The sequence below is a fragment of the Erigeron canadensis genome, chromosome 3 (genome assembly GCF_010389155.1).
Source record: "Erigeron canadensis isolate Cc75 chromosome 3, C_canadensis_v1, whole genome shotgun sequence".
Classification (NCBI taxonomy): Eukaryota; Viridiplantae; Streptophyta; class Magnoliopsida; order Asterales; family Asteraceae; genus Erigeron; species Erigeron canadensis.
In genome coordinates this window covers 38,213,440-38,224,602 of record NC_057763.1, presented here as the reverse complement: position 1 = coordinate 38,224,602, position 11,163 = coordinate 38,213,440, and the positions used below count along the sequence as shown (strand labels likewise).

The window sequence follows — 11,163 nt, the reverse complement described above, 5'->3', positions numbered from 1 at the left end:
TCAATATTATAACTATACTTTTACACATAACTCAATATCGTTCTAATATAGATCATTTTTAAACCACACGTTAAAATGAAAATAATATAATTCATCCCGGACCAGACCTCGTTACAAAGAAAAAAAAAAGTTTTGAGGTCGGACACCAACATTCATTATTATTGGGTTGCAATGATATGCAACATCCACAACGTCAAAATGTTCAAAATTTTTGTATTTTGGGTTTCCTGAGAAACATTTGGTTGTTAGACCTTTTTTAGTAAGAAAGATTCGCATGTATTAAGTATGCGGGATCATCCATAAGATATTTTTTTTAGCCATACATCACTACTTATTTTTTTGATTAATCACGATAAGACCAACGTACTTTTCCATTTGTACACGATTGCCCATCATACTTTTTTATTGATAAGGTTTACCCACATACTTTTTCTTTTGTACACGGTTGACCCAAAGTTGACCGGTTTACCTGTGATAGTCGGTAATATTGGTCAACCGTGTACAAAAAAAAAGTATGTGGATAAACCTTATCAATAAAAAAGTATAATGAGCAACCGTGTACAAATAGGAAAATACGTTGGTCTTCCCGTGATTAAATAATATAAACATGATACTCGTAAGAGTTACGCCCATCATCAAATAAAATAAGTCTCAAACTATTTTTCTACTCACAAACTTTAATAGTGAACTTGAGAGAGGATTCTAATCCTCACACTATCACACAGACACACATGACTGAAACCGTTCCATATCTGCTTATAGAGTTATAGACAAATGTACCTCCCAACTTTATACATACATTTTTTGTTAATCTAGGGGTATAAATTAAGAAAATTTTGCGGGTGAATAGGTGATTATTATTTATTTTATAGAAGTAAAAATGTATAGTAAAAAATACCTACAAATTCTCTAGATCAGTAGATTACCGAGAGGGTAAATGCCTACCCTTAGAATAGTGTACCTTGTTGTTGGTTGGATTATGCCACTTTTGTTTAAAACTAAATTATGCCACTTTCTAATTCTTTTTTCTTTTCCCAACTTTGAATTAAATCAATATAAGGCAAGGTTAAAATTAAATATTTGGTCAAATTATGAGTTGTAAACTTAAATTTGATGCCAAGCCCACAAAATGTTGAATTAAATATCTTAAACTAAGATAATCTTCAAAGTATATGTTTTCTTCAAGTCCCTGAAATACATGAAAGGTAAAATTACACCGACTTCGAGAAGCATGTGATCGATGTCGTTGGACCGATCAAAATTATAACTAAATACCACTAATTAGCTAGGGCAATTAGAGTATCGTATCCACAGGGAATCAAGAAAAAGTGTTAAACAAATTACAAGAATTAATTGAACTAGACAAACTTAAAACGATTTGATTAACAACTAAACTTGATTATAAACTTAACACAATAATGCAATTAAATAAAAGGGATCATTCTCATGCTTCAAATTATGTTTTCAAAAATATAACCTAACTTATGTTCGTTGGAAATCACATAGACGTGATTCGTTATAAGCTTGGATTGAATGAACGTTAAGAACTAAATTAATCGGTTGTGATGATTCACGATAACGAAAATCGGGGAATTGACGCAACTAGATTTTCTATTCATTAACAAAATTACAAGTTCATAAAAGATTCTTCCAATAATAATTGATTAACAAGAATTTGAAATCAAAAGATAGATGGAAGTCATTCAAGTCATAAACTAGTAATCATTCAAACAATCCAAACAACATTAGATGTTAAAACACAATTAAGAATTAAACATCTAATCCACTTTGAACATAAGAAAGATTAAATACAATTGTCTTACATAATTGTTCACATGAGAATGATCAAAAGAGAATTACCCTATTGTCTTCATCATTGAATCTTCAATTTGGAATGTCTTCTCCATGAATTTGTGATTTTATGATGAAATTGGGGTGTTGAGAGGATGAGAAACTGCTCCAGGTATGTGAAAAGTATGAGGGATAACTTCTCAAGTCATGAGTGAAAGTTATATAAACTGAAAATTAATAAAACCCTTTAAATTCGGAACTTTGGTGCAGCTATGGCCGTCCCAGACGGTCACCAGGGCGTCCCAGACTGCCTCCCAGAAATGGCGATTTTCCAGATTTTTGTTTTGACACTTCTTGATTTGATTTTCGACTTTGCTTGACTTTTTAATGATCCATTTAACTTCCATTTGTCACAAATAACCTGAAACACTTAAACAAACATAAACAAGCCCTAATCGTCTATTAATCTTCACAAAACTTGTTATTTTCATATCTTAAGATTAGACTAATTAGGCGTTCATCAGCATGACTTGCATATATATATATATAGGGTAACACTTCAGTGAGAACAGTCTTAAAATAAGAACGGTGAGAACACTTAAAAAAACATCATTTTGATGCATTAAAAGTCCATAAAACTAACATAGTGCTTAACCAATTATCATTATTTAAGTGTATAACAATACATTGGCCTGTCAAAATCAAGAAAATCATGTTTTTTGTTTTGTGCATCCATCTTGGATGCATATTCTTCAAAATAATGCATCCACCAAAAAACGTGATTTTTTTGATTTTGACGGATCAATGTGTTGTTAAACACTTAAATAATGATAATTAGTTAAGCACTATGTTAGTTTTATGGACTTTTAATGCATCAAAATGTAGTTTTTAAGTTTTCTCATTTGTTCTCATTTTAATTCCATTCTCATTTGAAAGTCACCATATATATATATATATATATATATACAGGGGACAATCAAATAAGAACAGTTTTAAAATAAGAACGGTGAGAACACCTTAAAAACTCCATAAAACTAACATAGTGTAGAACTAATTATCTTTATTTAAGTGTTTAACAACACATTCATCCGTTAAAATCGAAATAATCATGTTTTTTGTTTTGTGCATCCATATTGGATGCATAATCATCAAAATGATGCATCCAACAAAAAACGTGATTTTTTCGATTTTGATGAATCAATGTGTTGTTAAACACTTAAATAATGATAATTAGTTATGCACTATGTCAGTTTTATAGACTTTTAATGCATCAAAATGATGTTTTTAAGGTGTTCTCACCGTTCTTATTTTAAAACTGTTCTTATTTGATTGTCCCCTGTATATATATATATATATATATATATAGGGGACAATCAAATAAGAATGAAATTAAAATAAGAACCGGTGAGAACACTTAAAAGCTACATTTTGATGCATTAAAGGTCCATAAAACTGACATAGTGCATAACTAATTATCATTATTTAAGTGTTTAACAACACATTGATCCGTCAAAATAAAAAAAATCACGTTATGCACAAAACAAAAAACGTGATTTTTTTCGATTTTGACGGATCAATGTGTTGTTAAACACTTAAATAATGATAATTAGTTAAGCACTATGTTAGTTTTATGGACTTTTAATGCATCAAAATGATGTTTTTAAGTGTTTTCACTGTTCTTATTTTAAAAGTGTTCTCACCGGAGTGTTACCATATATATATATATATACGAAACAAAAGTTTCGTTTCATTCCATCGGCTATATCAATTTAATAGTCAATACTAAAACACCAGTTTATGACTTGCATATATAGTTTGTTGAAGTATTTGACTGACTGGTGTTGGTTCTATAATATATAAAGAACAATGCATAAGTAAAAACTGAAAAACTTGAAAAACCGGACCGACTTATATATGTTAGATTCCGGAAATACTAGTTTTGTTTGAGATTTAGTCAAAACAATACCAAATCAGTCCGTGAACCTCCTAATCACCAACATGTTAAAAACCCGAAAACTTGAAATTAAAAACTATACAAGCCTTATTGGATTCTCGAAGTTGTACCCGTTGCAAGTGGCATTGTCGTTCCTCCTCTCCACGACATCATCATAGGGATAAACCGACCAATCCGACCAATCTTCTGCAATATAAATGCATCAAAAAGGAAATTTGACAATGAGAGTGGGTCTTAATATAGCTTAAGCAAGAAATGGTGCAAGTGCTTAGAAAAAATTTAGTTAACCTGTATTACTCCTCTCATTCCATGTTTTTGGTATTTTTGACCGGATATTCCAATAAAGAACTTTGCATACACCTAAGCAATTCGTAAACAACACGAGGTAGCTCGATCATTTCAAATGCGGTATAATTTGTTGACTAGGGATCATATAATACTTTTCTTTTCTGGGACTACATATGTAAAAGTAGTATTGAGAAGTAGGAGTACTCATACGAACCTTTCATAGCTTTATGTAGTTCCTTCAAGCGAATCAACTCGGCTTCATTCTTACCTGCACAATGAATATAAAAAATAAAAACAGAGAGAAGAGAGGAAATATATACGTATATGGGTGCAGACGTACATGAGAAATCAAGGCGCGCATATGGCGTATGTCGACTGCAAAATCATAGGCAAAATTGCCTTTTTGGAAAAAAAAAAAACCAGCCTCCCTTCGACTAGTGGGATAAAATGTGTTGCATAACAAAATGAAAGGTGATTCATATTTGTAAATTAAGATGATCAATTAAGTAAGCAAAACAAGCAACATAGTGACTAGTTATGCAAGTACTTGCTAGCGACTCAGCTCTGATATGAGTGATTGGTTTCAAAATTGCAAACACTTGGGAATAAATTAGCTGGGAGAATAGAACCTTTCATAGACTTGTGTAGCGCTGTCTCCAGTCTGACCCCTAACTCTCTTTTCATACCTACACATGCATACTTAAAAGTGAGATAAATACTAGAGTACTAGCTAGCTGTTAATAATAGATAAAAGTGCAACTTATAACCCGAACCTTAATTATTCGTAGTATATAAGCATAGTGATATTAAGTTTATGATGAAAGTTTTAAAGCAGAAGTAGCAAGCAAGCATGCATGGATTATTAACCTTTCATAGTTTTGTATTTGGATTTCAGGCAAATCAAGCGAGGCAATGCCATTGCAATCTTACCTGCACGCAAAATAAGACACTAAGGCATAAGACACCTGATCGAAAGGAAAAAAGTTGTAATGATCGATCTATATGTTGATTCTCAGGAAGATAACAAGATATATATATATGAGATATTACTACTACTCCATATATTATGACCGGCCAGTTGAAAAGGAAATAATATAACCCATATATAATGCAATTTTAAAGATATTCATTCATAGCATATATATATATATACCAGTTGGTATATGATCAGTAAGAATGAACTTGGTCATCGTACCGCAACCATCAATAGGATCACATGAAACTTCGGTTTCATAGACGCCAAGAATGCCTTCTTCGATGGCCTCTATGGTCATGTAGAAGAGATAAGCACGACCTGATCGATTAACGTAATTGCACTCCATAACTTCATGATCACGGAGGTTGTTGTGTACATCCTTCTTCATACTCTAACAATTAATTACATGGAGTAAATTTTTATACGTTTTTACTGTACGTAATTAGTACATGTAAACATGGTGAGCGATAAAGTAAGAAAATTAAGTTCAAATGAAGATAGATAACCATCTGAATGATCTTGTTGAAGGAAGCAACGGCAAAGTCACCAATAACATGAACAAAGGGATGATCGAGATTAATTGGCCTTTTTGCTTTATTAACTAGCTCGAAATTGAATTCAAGCATTTGAGGCTGCGCCACACATGAAAATTTCAAGGCATATATGTTGTATTTGTGGACAAACACGATTTAAATATATATAAGTGAAAACAAAGAGATCGAATATATATACATACGTGACCATAATCGAGCTTTTTAAACTCGAGCCACGCTCTTTGCCCAACTTTGTTCAAAGGAACATGCATGACATGAGAAAATTTCTTTATATAATAGGACCTTCCTTTAGACGTCCCCCTCCTCATGCTGTTTTTGCTGTTGCAGAAATCATATAACTTAAAAACCACCCAAACACAATTAATTAAAGAGGTTCGACATACTAATTTTGACAAGGGAAGGCTTTACCAATTATATTTCAGCTATCATAAAGGAATGGAGATCGAATAAGCTAGCTTTTTAGGTTGGAATCAAAAAATAGTTTTAATTAGGGCTCTCGACTTGTTTTATTAAATTCATTGGAATTGGGCCGGGTCCTTACAGAATGGGCTTTGTGCCCAAATATATTTTTTCTCATATATTGTTCCAGTTCAACGACGCCCTACCATGACCATCCACAGCAACTCCTATTCTAATACCTTAATCTATAAAATCCATTTATGTGATGACTTGGAGCAAACTTATTTGAAGACTTTGTCACAACATCACTGCACAAAAATCCTCAAATACCAGTGAAGCGGATTCACTTAACTATATAAAAAAGTTAGTACTTTTTAATATCAAAAGTCAACAACTTAAATTTAACGACAAGTGTATAACTAATTAATACACCCTAATGAACCCATAAAAGAATAGTACTTATCTTCTATCTGATGAATATTGTTGATTTATGTAGTGCATTGAAGATGAAATGCATTTTTTTGGATTCCTACGTTGATGATTTTTTTTAGCAAAGTTTTCAAGTGACACTAGTGATGTGAATGTATTTTGCTAGAATACGAGAATGGCGAGGTGCATTTCTAATCTCTAAGCTTAAATTTATTCATCTTTAAATAACATATTCAAGTTATCTATCTATATCTATATCTATACTATCTTATAAAGCATTTTACTTTCTTTTTTTAATTTCAAAAGATGATTTAAACTACCTAAATTACCCATCTTCTTCTTTCACTAATTTAAACATCTCAACATAATATACCTATAATACTTTTAAATCTCCACCACTCATTTTCTTTCCTCTCATCAAATCTCAACCACTTATTTTTTTTCTCTTCTCCATAAATCATTTTATTCCTCTAATTCATTCAAAATCGTTTATCTCAAAAACAGTTTATCGATAAATTATAAAAATTGTATGGGTGTTCTTAAAATTTCATGCTCTTTCATTAGAGATGTCATTTGATATACTTTCGATGAATTTTTAAATCAGAGGGCGAAGCGCATACGGCTAAAGCATTTGATTATCATCTCCTATGACATATCAACCCACTATCTTACCGCCGCAACGTGCGGACACTTTCTCTCGTACTATCTAATAAAACAAACAGTTTTTTTTCTTTTCATAAACTTTCGACCTTTGAAAACCTAAAAATACCCTTCCCCTTTATTTACTAATTTAAACATCTCCATATATATCTAATATATCTATAAGACTTTTAATAAAATATTACAGTATAGATTTCCCAATACTTAAAATAAATACAATCACACCTTTAACATCAATTACTTTTTAATGAAATATTTACCGTTTTCGATGATCTTTCTTTCGGGGGGCAAATTTATTTTTTTTTAACCTTAAAAACAAGACCAAAAAGTTTTTGATCGAGTTTTTTTTGGGTTTTTGTTGAGACTTGAGACTTTGAGAGGCTGGTGTATATTGGGTTGGGCCTAGTGTTAAAAGAATCATTTTGGGCTTTCTTTGAGTCCCCCTTTTTTTATGGTAGCCCGGTGCCCCGGTGGATGCGCCCATTGTACAAGTTATGTGCATTTATAAACTTTTCTTGGTACAAAAAGTAAAATAACGATGATTTTCTTTTTTTAATTCTCAGTGTTCTCATTATATACAAAAAAGAGAGGTGATTAACTCAAGTGACGTTCTATCCTTCTACGCCAATTGATGCATTATAGAGTTTATACAAATATATGATACATTAATTGTGATTTGTACATGCATTTTAAGCGAGTCGATCGTCACTTCTATTGAAGCCAACTACTTCAGCACATATATGGTGGTGGTTGTTTGTTAGTCATCTGTTTGGCCTTTTGATCAGAGGGCATTTTTTGTTATAAATGATTCATGGGTAGCCTGAAACCCTGACAGGTTTTGAAGGCTGGCTTAAACTATTTACTTTTGTCGACAAGTGAGGTAAAATATCAGTGATTAAGAATGGTTTATTATATTGAGTGTTTTCTAGCACCAAATTCCTTGACCTTAACTTACAATATAATTTATCTACGGATTGGGAATTTTTTAAGTTGGTAAGATGAACCAATTATAATACTATAAACATGATAAGAGTTACGCCCAGCATCAAGTAAAATAAGTCTGAAACTAAGGTTCTACTCACACATGACTGAAACCGCTCCGTGTCTGCTTGTAGAGTTATAGACAAATGTACCTCCCAAATTATGGGTTGTAAACTTATAATTGATGCTAATTAGCCCACACAATACTGAATTGAATATGTTAAACTAAGATCTTCAAGGTATATGTTTTCTTCAAGTCCTTGAAACACATGAAAGGTAAAATTACACTGACTTTGAGAAGCATGACTTGCATATATATTTCTGAACGACCTAACAAAAGTTTCAATTCATTCCATCGACTATATCAATTTAATAGTCAACAAAACACCAGTTCCTGAAATGCTAGTTTTGTTTGAGATTTAGTCAAAGCAAAACCAAACCCCTAATCATTAACCCAAAAACTTGAAATTAAAAACTATGCAAGCCTTGTTGGATTCTTGAAGTTGTACCCCTTGCAAGTGGCATTGTCATTCCTCCTCTTCACAAGATCACGATAGGGATAAACCGACCAATCTTCTGCAATATTAATGCATCAAAAAGGAAATTTGACAATGAGAGTGGGTCTTAATATAGCTTAAGCAAGAAATGGTGCAAGTGCTTAGAAAAAATTTAGTTAGCCTGTATTACTCCTCTCATTCCATGTTTTTGGTATTTTTGACCGGGTATTCCAATAAAGAACTTTGCATACACCTAAGCAATTCGTAAACAACACGAGGTAGCTAGATCATTTCAAAAGTGGTATAATTTGTTGACTAGGGATCATACAATAACCTTTATGTTCTGGGACTACATATGTAAAAGTAGTATTGAGAAGTAAGAGTACTCATACGAACCTTTCATAGCTTTATGTAGTTCCTTCAAGCGAATCAACTCGGCTTCATTCTTACCTGCACAACAAATATAAAAAATAAAACCAGAGAGAGAGAGGAAATATATGGGTGCAGTAACAAAAGATTACATGCATGAGAAATCAATGTGGTGGAGTAATGTGACTTGCCAATGTGTGTGTGTTTGGGGGCATACACCACCTCAAACACTCTCTTTACCGATATCACAACTTAATCAATACGAAAATTAAAGAAGAAACATATGAAAAATAACTTCATATAAATATTGATTTCAGTTTACTCCTTTTTTTTCAACTTTAGTTAAATAAATAATTTGCAGTTTGTTTTACCTAAACTTACTACAAACTGAACCAACAATTTTAGACTAAACGATTTAAAAGTAAGCTCAACAAAAAGAGAAACAAAAAGGAAAACAAAAAGTGTATTGTGTATAATTTGAAGAAAAAAAATACATACCAATTCATCAACAAAGACCATCTCGAACGTTTTGATTTTCTTCGGGTTGTTCCCCTCCGAAACAGTCCATACATGCATAACATGGAGTCTTAGATGATGGTTAATATGTGTTGGCTTAAGATTTTCAAGATAAACTAATGTGGTTTTACTTTTTGTTGTTGAAAAAAAGTCATAATAAACCTATAATGGACAACAAACTAAATTAAAAGAGATAATAATAACAATAACATAAGAATTCAATGTTAAATAATAATAATGATTAAATATGAACGAAGTATATAAATTAAAAAACACTTTTGGTAGTGCACATATTAGGTTTCATGTTGAAGCACAACTAATCCTAATGAATTTTTTTTTGAAACGGACATATTTTAAGGGTGTTTTGTCAAACAAGTTTTCGAAATTTTTTTTTTATAAAACCAGTCAAACCGGTATTTCAAATACCGGTTTCAAAAATTTGCCTCGAAACCGGTATTTGAAACACCGGTTTCAGAAAAAGTACAATCGAAACCGGTATTTCAAATACCGGTTTCGCAGTGATGTTGACATGTTCTGACACGCGCTGCAGTGCTACAGTGGTCGAAGACACAAAAAACGAAACCGGGTTTGGAATCCCCGGTCTCAAATATATATATATATATATATATATATATATATATAGACATGTAGATGTGATGTTGCATTGTCTGTATGTGGCCATTATCTCTTGAAATATATACAAAAGATATATTTATCATCATCTTTGATATAAAAATCACTCACAAGACCATCAATTTCTTCAAATATATGAAACCAGAGATGATGTTGTGGAATATGATGTCCAGTGGTGGCTATCATTTCAAGATATCAGATCTATGTATCGATCATCTATATCTATATGTGGGTATACTGTATACATGAATATATTATGGAGAAACAAATTAAAACCCAATAGCAACATATATATATATAATATATATATATAGGTATGTATGTATAATTTCTCTTTTGAAATGGCTGTTTAGATATGTATTTTAATATACATATAGATATGTACCGTATACCTATGTCAATATAGAAGATGATGATAAACATAACTTTTTTTTGGAAGCTGGAGTAAATGACTCTTATTTTTGACTTGGGTGTTTTCACATCTGTGGGTGTTGGGTCTACAAAAGATGGTACACTTGTTTTTGTGATTATCCTTATTATATATATATATGTAACTTGAAACCGGGGATGGCAAACCGGTTTTAAAAGTAAAAGGTACATCCATTGTTACTTGTCACATCCATCTGCAGCATGTCACATCACACTGACAGATGTCATCCGGTATTTCAAATACCGGATTCGAGGTCAAAAAGTGAATCCGGTATTTTAAAAACTGGATTCACTGGTTTTGTAATTTTTTTTTTTTCGAAAACTTGTTTGACAAAACACCCTTAAAATATGTCTGTTTCAAAAAAATTTTCAATCCTAATTGCATCTGAACACATATTGTATTAGTCATTTGGGCTCATGCAGTAGTGGCTTAATTAGTAGATATCAAAGAGTCTAGATTGTACAGAACAAAGACCCATGAGCATAAAGTCAACCTGATGGGGAGCAGCTCTTTAAACTTATTTCTTTAGATGGGAAATACCACTTATGCAATAAGACAACCATAAAGGTAAAAACGTATAAACTTATAGAGCAATTACTAATACCTAGAAGTACCAACTTTATAGTTCTTGGAAGTTAAGCATTATGCATACAGTCTTCCAAGTGTACCCATGCCAATGTGGAATA

At 31.9% G+C, this 11,163-nt stretch overlaps 1 long non-coding RNA gene across 1 annotated transcript; it reads right to left on the bottom strand.

The window, feature by feature from the left end:
• Positions 1-8,372: 8,372 nt before the first annotated feature.
• LOC122590730 lies at positions 8,373-8,939 on the bottom strand. Its single transcript, XR_006322588.1, has 3 exons — positions 8,926-8,939; positions 8,720-8,782; positions 8,373-8,608 (listed from the first exon to the last, which is right to left on the bottom strand). It is a non-coding gene; the product is annotated as an uncharacterized LOC122590730 (long non-coding RNA).
• Positions 8,940-11,163: the final 2,224 nt, after the last annotated feature.